General features: G+C 44.4%; 1 non-coding gene across 1 annotated transcript; it reads left to right on the top strand.

Moving 5' to 3' along the window:
* Positions 1–9543: 9543 nt before the first annotated feature.
* Positions 9544–9682, top strand: LOC124679935. The gene has a single exon (XR_006995351.1). It is a non-coding gene; the product is annotated as a small nucleolar RNA Z247 (small nucleolar RNA).
* Positions 9683–15787: the final 6105 nt, after the last annotated feature.

Here is a 15787-nt window from a genome sequence, read left to right as displayed (position 1 = left end):
GGAAAAGACTAACATCAAATATCAACAACAAAATTTACTCGAATCATACTTTTCTATCAGATTATAACATTGTGTGTATATTTTTCGCAGTTTTATGTTCATCCTGTGATGGGAGTACGTGTATTCTCTAAAAAAGATGTACTACTCTATGTTAAGAAAATTAAGATCATTGAATGTGATACAGATGGACAATGCGAAACAAACTCTCAAGACAATACATTAGTACTCCCAATTTTTTTTGAAGGAAATTACAAGCTACTAACAGTTCTACCAAAGGGAACCCACATTTACGACACCGAAAAATTATGGAATAGTTTCTTATAATGACAACCACCACTAGGATGTTGACCAAATAGTAGGACATCAAGCACAGTCTTCATTAAAGCCTGACATTATGGCTACTTTAGTTCAACTTATGTCAAATGTGCAGTCATCAATTCCAGCAACTAGTGAGGTACTCTCTAATCCAGACAGGTCTGTCGTCACTTATACATCACACATCTACAATTTCTAACATGAAAATATGTAAAATCAAACGTTGACTTCTATCTTATTATTCGACCAGATGGGTAATCTTCAGACCTGGAATTACATTAAACCTGTAATGACTTTAAACCTACCATCGCCACCCCCACTCCCTAATCAAGAACCTAATTATGTGATGTCATCATCGGTAGCTGGACACAATTCGCTCACGTAGATGAACCAGCAACAGTATCGACTAGAGCAGTATTATGCGCCTCAAAAACAACTATGATTCGGTAGGAACATTTAGCCATTCAAACCTCCAGGCCGGCAGTACTAACTTGCCAGTCCCTCCCCTGCCCCAAGTCAATGTTGGTCCTTTGCCGGCAAACAAGTAGACAGGGGCAAACCCAAATTTCTCTTCTTAGGTACAACAACAAAAACAACAACAAAATGTCGCTTCTAGTTCTTCTCAAGCTCCTAGCTCACCAACAAGAAGTATCCATTATCAAATTTTATGCCCCTAGTAATTAACCTTGAATTTACTAGTTGCACATGACTTGAACGAATTCAGGTTGTCACATACATGTATTTGAAACTTGGGATCATTCTTGTTTAGATAATGGATACCTTTTTTTGCTGAGCTAGGAGCTTGGGAAGAACCAGAAGCAACATTTTGTTGTTGTTGTTGTTGTACCCGAGAAGATAAATTTGAGTTTGCCCCCATCTAGTTATTTGCTGGCAAAGGACCATCATTGACTAGGGGCGGTGGAGAGACTGGGAAGTTAGTATAGCTGGCCTGGAGGTTTGAATGGCTAACCCTGCCTGCCTACCGAACCATAGTTGTTTTGAGGCGCATAATACTGCTCTGGTAAATACTGTTATTGGTTCATTTTGCGTGGGTAAACTATGTCCACGTACCGATAATGACATAGCAGAATTAGGTGCATGAGTAGGGAGTGGGGGTGGTAGGTTTAAAGTCATTACATGTTTAACATCATTTCAGGGTTGAAGATTACCCATCTTCTCAAATAATAAGATAGAAGTCATTGTTTGATTTTTCATATTACCATGTTATAAATTGTAGATGTGTCATGTATAAGTGATGACAAATATGTCTTGATTCACGAGTACCTGACTAACTGTCAAAATTGCTAACTGCACATTTGGCATAAGTTGAGCTAAAGTAGCCATAATGTCAGGCTTTAGTGAAGACTGTGCTTGATGTCCTAATATTTGGTCAGCATCCTAGTGGTGGTTGTCATTAGAAGAAACCATTCCATAATTTCTCCGTGTCGTAAACGTAGTTTCCCTTTAGAACTTTTAATATCTTGTGGGTGCCTTTAAAAAAAAATTGCGAGTACAATGTATTCGCTCTGATCTTTATTTGTGTTTCAGGCGGGCACTTCGAGCTAAGATGCTATAGTTGCTAATCAGAGACAAAGTTATTCTTGCAATCTGGAGTACCAAGCCAATATCCATTTGTTGTTGTTCAATTCTTGCAACTTTAGCTCGTTTGCCTGCAAAACATCTGAGATGTACTCCTTCAGATATCTCTCTGTATTTTTTTTTTGAGAATAGTTCACACCTGTATTAAAAACTCAAATATGTCTTAGAGTTCACATCTATATTAAAAATTGAATCTTTTCTACTGTATGTTGGTTTGCATTGTTTTATTCAGTTTTTGCTTGTGCACCAATCCATGCCAACCAAATGGAAGTTTTTAGTAGTAGGGATTAGTGCTTAGTGAGTATCTGGTGATGGGTCGAGATTCACCCAATCCCCTAGAAAATTAGTCCAACTAATCCCAACTAATACTCCACTAACAAACAAGCCCTTATTGAGAGAAGGTCAATGTAGGTGGGGATGATCATGCAGCGAGTTGGACATTTGTATGGTATTTATTTGTTAGTTGTATGGCTAGGCACACAAATATCAGAAGGAGGGATCGAGAGGTGGCAAAAAATTTGAGAGGAAGCGGACAAAAAATATAAGAGCATCTCCAGTCGTGTCCCCCAAAGCGTCCCCCAGAGGTTTTTGGGGTGCCGGACATTTAAATGGCCACAGTCACGCGCACCAAAGGTCCTTTCCGCCCGGCGCCGCCCAATACTCTGTCCGACGCCCCGAGGTCATTCCCTCTCCACATGGGACGCTCCGGACGCGCCGTACAGAGGGGGTGGCGGGCCCGATACGTCATTGACCCATTGAAATTAAATCAGTCTCCCGCCACGTTGCACCTCTCCCGCCACATCGCGCCCTCACGCCACTTCCCGCCGCCAGCCGCACATTTCTCTACCATGCCAAAAGATTTCACCCCCTCCCGCTGATTCGTTTCTCCCTCCAGCCGCTGATACTCTCTCCCTCCCTCCGTCAATACTCTCTCCTAGCCGTGGCACTGACAGGCCCCAAAAAGCTACCCAAGAAATCGACAACCAAGCCACCGAGAAGTGGCGGTTGACGCGTATTTCCACGTCGAATGGGAAACATGGCGCCTTTGATCTGGATGCGCCACTCGTAACATCGGCAAGGCGTCCTACTGGGGCGACCAAGGATTATCAGCGGTTTATGGAGCTTTCCACATGTGACATAGCATTAAGTGTAGATGATTGGATGTGAATTAAGCAAGCATTATATGTTTTACTAGGCTAACAATCAAGGCTCATATGAGAAATACAACGTATGTACATGCCCTGTAAAAGACTAACATCAAATGTCAACAATAAAATTTACTCATATCATACTTTTATCTGATTATAACATTGTGTGTTTATTTTCCACAGTTTTATGTTCACCCTGCAATGGGAGTACGTGTATTCTATAAAGAAGATGTACTACTCTCTGTTGAGGAAATGAAGATCACTGAATGTGATACAGATGGAAAATGCGACACAAACTCTCAAGATAATGTGTATTTCTTACCATCACTCTTTCCGCTACATAACTAACAATTTATATCTTAAATGATTTGATATTCTGAAACTAATTTGTATTGTTATATTGTAGATTCTAGCCTTGCTGGAGTTCAACGTATCTGAGTTGCCACAAGGATGGGTCAAAGAGATAGTATACAGAAGGACAAGGACAAGGACGGGAATAAAGAAATATCTGGTATACATAAAAAAATGACAACTCAAAACCTTCGTCTTTTTTGCTTGAATCTTCTAATAATTGTTATTGTGCAGTACTATATGAATCCTGTTACCCAATATGTCTTCCGTACTCTGAAGGCTGCAATTAGATTTCTTGAAATGGGGGAAGTCACAAACCGTAAATTTATTCAAAGGACAAGTGTCCATGACTTGTACTCTTTTGAAAAATCTGCTGATCTGGTAAAATGAGCCTCCATTTTATATACTAGTAATTATCCTTACGACAGTACCTCTTCCCAGATTTTTGTTTTCTTTAGACTTACTTGACTTGGCAGAATATGAAATGTAGTATTTTTCTTTTCCGCGTTTATGACTCACAATTCGTGAAAATAAAAGAATATTACATGGGAACATGCATGTTTGAGACAAACTATCACATCTTATAAAAATTGAATATATACTTCAGTATGCATCACTTCATTTGCAAGTAATAAGGTATTGCAAAAGTATGCATCACTTCATTTGCAAGTAATAAGGTATTTGCAAGTAATAAGGTATTACATGTTTTATTAGGATAACAATCATGGGTCATACGAGAAATACAATGTATTTACATGCCCTGGAAAAGACTAACATCAAAAGTCAACAATAAACTTTACTCAAATCATACATTTACTTATCATATTATAACATTATGTGTATATTTTTCGCAGTTTTATGTTTACCCTGCAACGGGAGTACGTTTATACTCTAAAGAAGATGTACTACTCTATGTTAAGGAAATGAAGATCACTGAATGTGATACAGATGGACAATGTGACACAAACTCTCCAGATAATGTGTATTTCTTACCATCACTATTTCCACTACATAACTAACAATTTATGTCTTAAAATGATTTGACATTCTCCAACTAATTTGTATTGTTATATTGTAGATTCTAGCCTTGGTGGAGTTCAACCCATCTGCGTTGCCACAAGGATGGGTCAAAGAGATAGTATACAGAAAAACAATGGAGGGAATAAGAAAAGATCCGGTATACATAAAATATGAAAAATAAATACCTTTGCTTATAAAAAAATTGTTTGAACCTTCTGATCATTATTATTGTGCAGTACTATACAGATCCTGTTAGCCAATATGTCTTTCGTACTCTGAAGGCTGCACGTAGCTTTCTTGCAACCGGAGAAGTCACAAAACGTCAATTTATTCAAAGGACAAGTGTCCATGACTTGTACTCTTTTGAAAAATCTGCTGGTCTGGTAATTAGCCTCCATTTTATGTATATACTAGTAATTATCCTTGCAAGAGTACCACTTCCTAGAGTTATGTTTTCTTTAGATTTACTTGACTTAGCAGAATATGAAATGTAGTCATTTTCTTGTTTGCCTTTATGATTGCAATCCGTGAAATTAAAAGAATGTTACATGGGAACATGCTTGTTTGAGAAAAACTATCACATATTTTAAAAATGAATATATGTTTGAATATACATCACTTCATTTGCAAATAATAAGTTACCGCAAAAGTAGGTGAAAGAAAAATATTTTTCAATTATAATTTCTGCTATTCTTGGAATCAGAACACACCTAGTCCCACTTCGGATTGTATATATGACTTCTGTAGGATTCTCAGAACCTGCATAATATGACCTATTTATAATGTGGTGGTTTAACATAACAACACAATTCTTAGATATGCATATTCTGCTATAATAAGTTGAAAAGCACATGAAAAGTTTTTAACTGATAGCTTTACAAATAAGCAGATTGATTTAACGTTAATAAGGTTTCCATTTTTGTTAACAAAATAATTTTATTTACAGATATTTAATACTACATATATTGCTTATACTTAACTGATTATTTTTCACAGCATGAGACTTTGCACAAGAGGCTAACAAACAATTGGAAGGATGCTACAACGCGTGCCAGTTCACCAAAACCTAGAGGATCAGCACAGAGGGAGAAAATAAACTGCAATGGCCAAATATCATATAGGAGTAAGTTCCTCATTATCAGTGATATTTGGTACTACTTTTCCCTACATATGTTTCTCATATTGTCTTCTTTAGGTTCTTCCATCCTGACTAGTCATAGTTAATACTTTTCTTCTATTACGAGGATATATCAAAATTACACTGTGATATCAGAACATACACGTCCATTAACAAAACTAATACCTCAAGCACACTGCTGCACTTTATATATTCAACCATCTGCTTTATGTGTGACTGTGTTGCCTAAAGGTTTGATTATTTGTTTGTTATAATCTATCTCATGATATCCATTAGTACACTAGTCTAGTATGCATCATTTCTCACCCGACTTTTACGTAATTAAATATGAGCCATTTAAAGTTACAAAATGCCGTTGTATGCATTTTTTTCTAAACTTCCGATAAATATTTGATGTAAAGATATTATCTTCATTTCAAGTGTACAATGTGTACATACAGTTTACTTCCCAACCAAATGTTGATCTTTCTATTCAATCGGCTCTGTTCGATATAATATTTAATGTACTTACAATCATCCATGTGCCTAGTTTTGAGCAGTACCATAACATGGTATGTTTCTCTTGAAAATACTATTGGTTGAATCCGCAAATCTTCAAATACTACTTTCACATCAATGTAATATTACCACCCTTCTATCCATCTACCTAGTATTAGTGCATATTGTGTTTTTTTTCAAAAGGAGAAAGAAATAAAGATCAACAAGATTCATTTGGACAATTATAAAGTGTGCAACTCTATGATAGGCTTAGTTGATTTAAGATCATATTTGTATGACCTTTATAATAACATATATATTTTTATGCTGGTATAGCCGAGGACAGCGACACCTCGACAGGCTCGGTCTCACCAAATGAGCACCAAAACATCAAGAACAAAACAATGAAGACACAAACGGGACAATCAAGATGCTCCGAGACTATCAAGCGTCCAAGAGGGAGACTTGTGAAAATAAATGGATGGAACACAACAAAGGCTAGGACGAAAAGAGAGGCCAAAAAACATACCGGCTAATCAAGCAAGGAATGGCGGAACATGAAGCGACCGAGGGCACAAACTATAGAAATCACTGGTTTTGGTACCAAGTAATATATAGCAGCATTTGTTCCATTTTGCTTGTACAACTTTTAGACTAAAAGAGTTCCATAATCTCTGTTGGATTGGATGAGCCTAGAACTTAAGGCAGAAGCTATATAGCAATTGTTATGTTCTGGGACAGGATATCCCCGTGACACATAGTGAATCCATGCTGCTATTCTGAACTAGTGGATTGACTCATGTTTGAAGTTTTGATGATCATTGATTAATTATCCAGCAAAAGTCATGGCAAGTAGTCAAGCGGCTGGTTGAACGGAAGATGTAATCATGTAGTGTTCCAAAGCTGGTCGTGCGCCTCTTGTGACATTCAGCCGGTCTTGGCCTTAATACAACACGGCACTGAATAATCGAGATGGGCACGTGGACCCTTAGCACGTTGAAAATTAAACATCTCGAGATTCGAATGTTGAACATTCATGCATTCAAAAAAATAATTTTAACTCCTTATCGAGGTTGAATGGCCATGCCTTGGGGTCGGAGTGGAGTAGGCAGTCCTAGGTCTTCCTTAATCCATCTACGCCTTGGGGTCGGAGTGGAGTAGGCAGTCCTAGGTCTTCCTTAATCCATCTACGTGCGCCAAGCATGCCGCGAGTGACCCGAGTGGTGGTCATGAGCGAGCCGAGTGGATCTCCATGGTGATCTTCGTAGTTGTCGATCCATGTCTTGGGATAAATGTTGGCGCACTAGTAGAGAAATCCCCCTTTAGTACCGGTTCCAAAGAACCTTTAGTACCGGTTTTGGAACCAGTACTAAAGAACGTGGGCACGAAGGAACCCGCGGGGCTGGAGACCTTTGGTACCGGTTCGTAACACGAAACGGTATTAAAGGCTATTTCGTTTAACTTTTTTTATCCATTTTTTTTCTAATTATTTTTCACACCCTCCTTTTTCTTTCACTCCCTCTTTCTTTTTCCAGAATTTGTAGTATTTCCGTTCGTCTCTAACTACACTTAATCTCTAGTCACGAACCTGTATTGAAGGCTATTTCGTTTAACTTTTTTATCCATTTTTTCTAATTATTTTTCACACCCTCCTTTTTTTTCACTCCCTCTTTTTTTTTCCAGAATTTCTAGTATTTCCGTTCGTCTCTAACTACACTTAATCCCTAGTCAAATTACTTACCCCTGGTTAAACTTCCCGGTCAGCCACCCATCCTCACACTACTCCAGCACTAGCACGCTTAACTTCCTAGTTCCTTCCCGTCCCACTTCCAAGTGCTTCGCGCGCATGTTGTTGATAGTAGTATCATATCAATCCTATTAACATGTTGGTCGATGTCACACTTCTTTATTGTTTAAATTCTAAATAATTATTTTAATAAACAAAAGTAATGATGTAATAATAATACTGAATAAATAAATAAAATTAACTTTTTTAATTTGTATTGTTTTTAGTTAAACCTAAAACCTGAAATTTTGAAAATCTTATAATTTGCTAAAGTAATAGTAATATTCCGGGATTCAAAAAATCTTATAATTATTAATTTTAATATTATTTTTTTAGAAATATATAAAATTCTAAATTTCTGGAAAAAACTAAAATCTTCCTGCTTTCATATTTTCATTTGGAATTTTGAGAATCTAAAAATTAGCTAACCAGGTAAACCCAGGTGAATTCGGATGTAACTTTTTCCCACGATGATTTTGATATATTATACGTTTTTTTCCGACGTCGTATGCAAAAGTTAATGTGGTTTTACCATTTTTCAAAGAATCTGAAAACATTTTATTTTTTGGATTTTTTATCATTTTTATTTGTATTTTACAAAGCAAAAAAGGCGATCCACTGGGGGGAGGTGCGGCGAAGCAGGAAAACCTTTAGTACTAAAGGTCTACCCTTTAGTACCGGTTCGTGTCAGTACTAAAGGTTTTCGGCTGACGCTAACCTTTTAGTACCGGTTCGTGTCACGAACCGGTACTAAAGGTCCTTACGAACCGGTACTAAAGGCTTGGGCAATGCAATCGGTACTAATGCATCCTTTAGTATAGGTTCGTAAGGAAACCGGTACTAAAGGCCTGGACGGAAGCCCCTTTTTCTACTAGTGGCGGTGTAGTTCTTGATTGCCCGCGGCCCTTTGAAGTTGGTGTGATACTACTCGCTAATCGCTGCTGGTCCAAAATATCGTGTACTGTCTGTTAGATAATATTGTAAACCCAACCAGAGTCTGTTACGGTTGGAGTCTTAGTCCTACACGTCTAGAGTTACCGACTTGTAAACCGACATATGATCAATATAAATAGAACATCGGCTGCTACGGTCAAGGTACCGAGTAGCATCGCTTCCAAAACGTTTACATGGTATCAGAGCCACCTCTTGCGTGATAAATCCTAGCGATCCAATCTACCGGCTGAAACACACGAAGCTCCGTCAACCTGAGGTTCTAGCGCAGCCATGGCATCATCTTCTAGCGTCGTTCTGCCAAACCTTGGATCTCCGCCGTCAGAGAAATTGACGTGGACGAACTATCCTCTATGGAGAGCGCAGGTTTTGCCTGTGATCCGTGGTGCTCAATACACATGACTGCTCGACGGCACAGATGCCGCGCCTCCCAAGCAGCTTACTGTCAATAATCCAGACAAAGAGAAGGAGCCGACCGTGACTCGAAATCTAGCCTATGCAATTTGGCTTGCCAGAGATCAACTTGTTCTTAGCTATCTCCTGATTTCGCTCTCCAAGGAAATCCTTATGCATGTTCTTCGGATCGAGCACACTGCCGGTGTCTAGGCGGCGGTGGAAGAGATGTTTGCCTCTCAGAGTCAGTCCAAGATCACGAATCTACGGATGCGTTGGCATATACAAAGAAAAACAACATGACATCTGCAGTCTTTTTTTCCAAGATGCAAGGAATTGCAGATGAGCTAGCAGCTGCCGGTAAACCAATCCCTGATGATGAACTGGTCTCCTTTTTACTGGCCGGACTTGGCAATGACTATGATTCAGTTGTTGCCGCCCTTGATGTAGCAAAGAAGTCCCTGAACATTGCTGAATTGTTCTCGCATATACATAACTAGGAACAACGCCAAGAGATGCTTCGTCTATCAGATGGAGCCTTTGAAACTTCCGCCAATGCAGCGGCACGGTCACGCAATCGTGGCAGTTTTCGTCCTCGCAACAGCAACTATGGAGGCAGAGATGATCACTATCCTGGAGGACGAGCTGATCGCTACAGTGGAGGGCGTGATGATCGCCGCACTGAAAACCGAAAGTCTGCTGACCGGCGTGATGACAGAGGAGATACTCGACGTGGTGATCATCGACAGGAGGATTACTCCTGCATCAACCGTGGGGGTGGACGCACAGCATCTGCAAGAGGTCAAGGACGAGGTCGTGGTTGTCGTCGTACTACTCCATGGGTGGATGTGCAATGTTAGATTTGCAACAGAGACGGACATCCCCGTGAGTCCTGACACACCCATGCTGCAATTCGGAACTAGTGGATTGACTCATGTTTGAAGTTTTGAAGAAGGTTTTATGATCATTGATTAATTATCCAGCAAAAGTCACGGGAAGTAGGCAAGCTCCTGGGTGAACTGAATATGTCTAGAGAAAATCGCGTCGTGTTCCAAAGCTGGCCGTGCGCCTCTTGTGACGTTCAGCCGGGCTTGGCCTTAAGGGCATCTTCAACAGGCATACGCAAATTGGACGTCAAAAGCGACTGGCTGCTTCCGTTTACGTCGGTTTAAATGGACGAAATCGACCACAGCGGACCGACGCATAAAAAAAGAAGAAACATTTTTTTCCATTCATTGAAATCCCATAATTTGCATAATTATAAAAACTTATAAATTAAAAAGGGCCAGCAAGACATGCAAAAACCTAGCCATCGACTACTTCTCGTCGTCGTTGACGAGGTCGATGATCTCTGGTGTCTGCCATGGCAGTTGGTAGGAGGAAGGGGAGCACGTGGTGACGTCGGCCCTGGATCTTAGGCCAGGAATGGAGCAAGAGACGGCGCACGTGTGGGTGCGTGTCGGCGTTACCGGAGGAGTCACCAGCATCCCCTGCCCCAACTAGGATTCACGAAGCTGCACGCCAAGGCCATCTCATATGGCGAGCTGGTTGAGCTCGCTGTTGTCCATTGCCATCGCAATGGCCTCCGCCTCTCTAATGCCCGGTGGCTAGGTCTTCGTATCCCAGGCATGGCCGACGTCCCCTTGTTGTTGGCTCCGAGGACCTAAACGCTGTCCGCGTCCTCGCCCTCGTCGTCGTCCTCCTCGTCCTCCTCGTAATCGTCCTCATCGTCCTTGTCGTCCTGGTGCGCTCGTCCTCCTCGTTGAGCTCACGGGCGAAGAGGTCGACATCGCTGAGGAATCCAGCTCGGCGGCGTGCTTTGAACTCCCGCGCATCGAACAAGATCCAGTTGTATGATGTCAGCGCGAACGCCGGATCGTCGCATAGATCCGGCGGCAAGATGGCTCAGCACTGGGGTCGGCCGATAGCCACGGCGTGAGATCGGACCATAGTCGCCTACGGTGATCATGGATCCAGTTGTGATCGCAATGATGACTGGGGAAAGTGATCCCGCTGGGAACAAGACTCCATATGTCAGTCGACGCCGCATGGTGGTCGCCAACTGTCGATGCATTGTTGAGGCATATGCTATAGGGGTGGCTTAGATGGCGTGGAGAGCGATGCCGACATTGGATGTCTTGTACGAGATTTGCACCTACACAATGTATCCAAGTTAGGCCCCTCTCAGTGGAGATAAAAGACCTACTCCTGCTTTGATTGTATTTATAGATATGTGTTTACAAGTTACCGGGAGAGGAGATGGAGGCTAAGGTGGACGAATGTGATTCCGTGTTAGTTCCCCTATCCAAACCTTATATAGGCGAATTGGTCTAGGGTGTACATCATACGGGCGAGTCACCCAAAATATTAGTCGACTACGACAGTTGGATCTTTGGCTTGTTCTTCATGTTGACCTCCTTTGAGTCAATCTGGATCCTTGCGAGCGAGTCCATGAAGGAGGCGACTGGTTTGGGCCACCCTGGTCTTTCATACTGACTCGCTCAGGTTGGCCTACCGGTTAGATATTTTCTCATCACGTAGTGCTGTCATGGTGATGTGGCAGCATAATAGGCGGGGTGGTGGGGGGGTCGACTAGAAGCAGCAACATGTCGGCCATCCCTGCGATTGTCACTGCTACTGTTGGACATTACAACAACATGTCGATCTATCTCTTGCAAGATCCTTTCACCTACAAGAAGGAAACGAGTACTGGGAATAGTATTTAGATGTATATAAAACTAGAAAGATGAGCGCGCTTCGCCGGCGCCGCCTTTTTCACGTTGTCGCACAGCCTAGTCTTGGGGTGCCTTAGCGAGCGTTGTGATTTAGCCGTACCTAGACGTGTTTGTTCTATCCTTGTGTTTCAGTGTGGCAAGCAGCTAAAAAGAGGTGGCTGTTGTGGTAAGGTTTGGGAGACAGCTTAGTACATTGAGCGGGTCACTGTTCTCTGGATACATACCGTGTTTTCAAGGTGACCTGCAATGCTCTTGTAGGCATGGATGCCTGTGTTTCCAAGGTGATCTACAATTCTCTTGTTGGTATGGATGTCTGTGTTCTTGTTCTGCTGGCTGTAATGAACGTACATTTGTGGCAACATCCGTTTGTTTATCTGTGCGTTCTAGCTTTGTGTGATGCCTTTACCTGTTCAGGTTTTTATTGCCTTTGTGTTAGAGATATATTTCGTGTACGTATAAACGGATAGTCTAGGATAGAGATAGGACTCTCGTGTCTTGCCTTGCACTCCAAAATAATTCTTGTACGCCTATATATACTAGCCCATGAGGCTCAATAATACATCCAACATATTCCACCAATCTCTCTCCCTCTCTATCGTTCTACATGGTATCAGACGCAAGTTCCTGACTTAGCCGCCGCACAGCTTCCGCGCCGCGCCGCCCCCGGGGAGGTCTCTCCATGGCCTACTCCGAGGGCTGCGCAACCCGTATGAGGGTTCGTCCGCCGATCCGTTGATCCGCTGCCCTCGAGTCCTTTTTTTCCAATCCGTAGATTGGTTTTCTTTTTGCTCCACCGGTCGCTCGACCGCCGTTTTCTTTTTTGGTTTAGCGATCATAGATCGGATTGAGTCGCCCACCGCCGCCGTCACCGCGCACCTCTACTCTGACAACGGCGTCGATCTATACCGGCCATCTTCATCAACCGCGCGGCACGGCCGCACGCGTCACACACGGGACGCCTACGTGCGACGCAGCAGGCTGTCTCGCCCGCGCGGTCTCCATCGCCGGTCCGTCTTCGTCGTCATCGCCCGGGACATCACCGACAACGTCGCCAACGACTCCAATCTGCGGCACGTCGTCCACGCCATGGCGCGTACAGCGCCGCCGTCGGTCTGATCAACCGACCGCGCGCATGTCTCCGCCAAGCACGTCCCCGAGCACGCGCCTACCACCGATCGAGCTACGGGCTGCCGCTGCGTCGCCCCTTCGGGCCGCAGCGCCGCCGCCTTTGGTGCATGCTATCGGCCTCCGACGCGCCTTCCAAGGCGTGTACGTTGCTGGTGGCCTCCCGCCGCTGCATCGACTCGCGCCCTGCAGCTACGCCGGCCCCTAGGGCCGAGACGTCGCCGCACGCAGTCTACTTCGCCGTCCCCGCGCACCGACGTTCCAGGCTACTACCGCGCCGCCCCAACAGCGCAGGTCGCCACCGTCAGCGCAAGGTCTACGTCAAGCCGCCGGGTTCCTCCTCGCCAACTTCGAGTACCACCGCCGCACCTCCACAGGTACCCTGCATGACCACTCTGGTCGTCGCAGGCCTCGCCGACCACCTCTACAGTCTAGGCATCCAGCATGGTCACTCCTGGTCACCGCTGGTTTCGCCGCCTTCTATGTCTCCGTCCACCACGACCTCGCGGTTCATGATGGTCCCTTCCCTCGCACGCCCGGTATTGGCAACACCGACGCGTGCCTTCTTCCCCGACGCGTCCCCGAGCCTGGCAAGCTCGGGCCAGCGCCTCGTCTTCATCGGCTTCGACAACGTCTTCATCGACATCGACTCTTCTACGACTGCCTCGACCGCGTCGCCGACTTCGTCTTTGCGTACTCAGTTATGGCAAAACTAGGGCAGCACCTCGTCCTCGACGGCTCAGACTGCATCGACTTCGGCATCGACCATCTCCACGACTGCCTCGACGCGTCTCCGTCACTCTCCTCGCGCACTACGCGCTTGCGGCTTCATGTGCGGCTACCTCGACACCGGCTCCCGACCACGGCATCTCCTCGCGCGGGTACCCCGACCAAGGTTGCAACACCCACGCTCTCGGCTCCCTCGACATCGGCACAAGGGCTACCACCTCGCCTGCGCCTCACCAGCTTCCTCTACAGTCCAAGCATCCGCGACGCGACATCGTCCACGACACTCCCGCTACGACTGCGGGGGGGGGGGGGTGTCAGCCTTCTGGGGTCCACTTCGGTTTATCTCCAGTCTGACCGTCCACGTCGTTCATGTTGTTCACGACGCTCCCGCTACGACTGCGGGGGAGTGTTAGAGATATATTCCGTGTACGTATAAACGGATAGTCTAGGATAGAGATAGGACTCTCGTGTCTTGCCTTGCACTCCAAGATGATCCCTGTACGCCTATATATACTCGCCCATGAGGCTCAATAATACATCCAACATATTCCGCCAATCTCTCTCCCTCTCTATCGTTCTACACTTTGCTCATCTACTCTAGTCGCCTTGTGTAGACAATGTACATTTTCTACACCGTAAATGCATCAAAAAAAAGCAGTTAGTGAAGGTTGCTACCTAGCTTTCAATTGATTACAGTGAGCGCTAGAGCTAAAGTTTCTTCTGCCTCAAATAAAACGAAAGTGCAACATGAATATCAACGAAAGACCCAATAAAAATATAGCATCCATGATTTGTTGGAAGCTATATACTGGTAGAGAGAGCAAAGGTTTTACGTGGGTAGAAAAAGTTAGGGATGGATGAAGAACCAATTCATGTGATAACCTTATGTCCTTAATGTAGGATAACGTTGCATAGAAAACAAAAAATTTCCTACCGCGAACACGCAATCCAAGCTAAGATGCAATCTAGAAGACGGTAGCAACGAGGGGGTATCGAGTCTCACCCTTGAAGGGATTCCAAAGCCTACAAGATGAGGCTCTTTTTGCTGCGGTAGACGTTCACTTGCCGCTTGCAAAAGCGCGTAGAAGATCTTTATCACGATCGGTTCCGGTGCCACGAACGGGCAGCACCTCCGTACTCGGTCACACGTTCGGTTGTTGATGAAGACGACGTCCACCTCCCGTTCCAGCGGGCAGCGGAAGTAGCAGCTCCTCTTGAATCCGACAGCACGACGGCGTGGTGTCGGTGGCGGTGGAGAACTCCGGTGGAGCTTCGCTAAAGCACGCGGGAGCTATGGAGGAGAGGGGGGCAGCTAGGGTTTGGGAGGGGGTGGCCGGCCACTCAAGGGGGGCGGCCAGGTTGTGGCTTTGGTGTGGCCGGCCCCCTCCCCTATGCCCCTCATTATGTAGGTGGATCCCCAAGAGTTGGTCTCCAAGTCTTCGAATAAGACCCGAACCAAAAACCTTCCATAGGGAGGGGAAACCTAGCCTAGCTAGGACTCCCACCAAGGTGGGAGTTCCACCTCCCATATGGGGGGTGGCCGGCCCCCTAAGGGGGAGTCCACTTGGGACTCCTCCCCCACTAGGGTTGGCCGGCCATGGAGGTGGAGTCCCATGTGGACTCCACCTTCCTTGGTGGTTTCTTCCGGACTTTTCTAGAACCTTCTAGAACCTTCCATAGAACCTTCCGCGACATTTTATTCACATAAAATGACATCCTATATATGAATCTTATTCTCCGGACCATTCCGGAACTCCTCGTGATGTCCGGGATCTCATCCGGGACTCCGAACAAATATTCCAACTCCATTCCATATTCAAGTACTACCATTTCAACATCCAACTTTAAGTGTGTCACCCTACGGTTCGTGAACTATGCGGACATGGTTGAGTACTCACTCCGACCAATAACCAATAGCGGGATCTGGAGATCCATAATGGCTCCCACATATTCAACGATGACTTAGTGATCGAATGAACCATTCACATACGATACCAATTCCTTTTGTCACGCGATATTT

This window comes from Lolium rigidum, chromosome 7, assembly GCF_022539505.1.
Source record: "Lolium rigidum isolate FL_2022 chromosome 7, APGP_CSIRO_Lrig_0.1, whole genome shotgun sequence".
Taxonomy (NCBI): domain Eukaryota; kingdom Viridiplantae; phylum Streptophyta; class Magnoliopsida; order Poales; family Poaceae; genus Lolium; species Lolium rigidum.
This window is presented reverse-complemented; position numbering and strand designations above follow the sequence as displayed.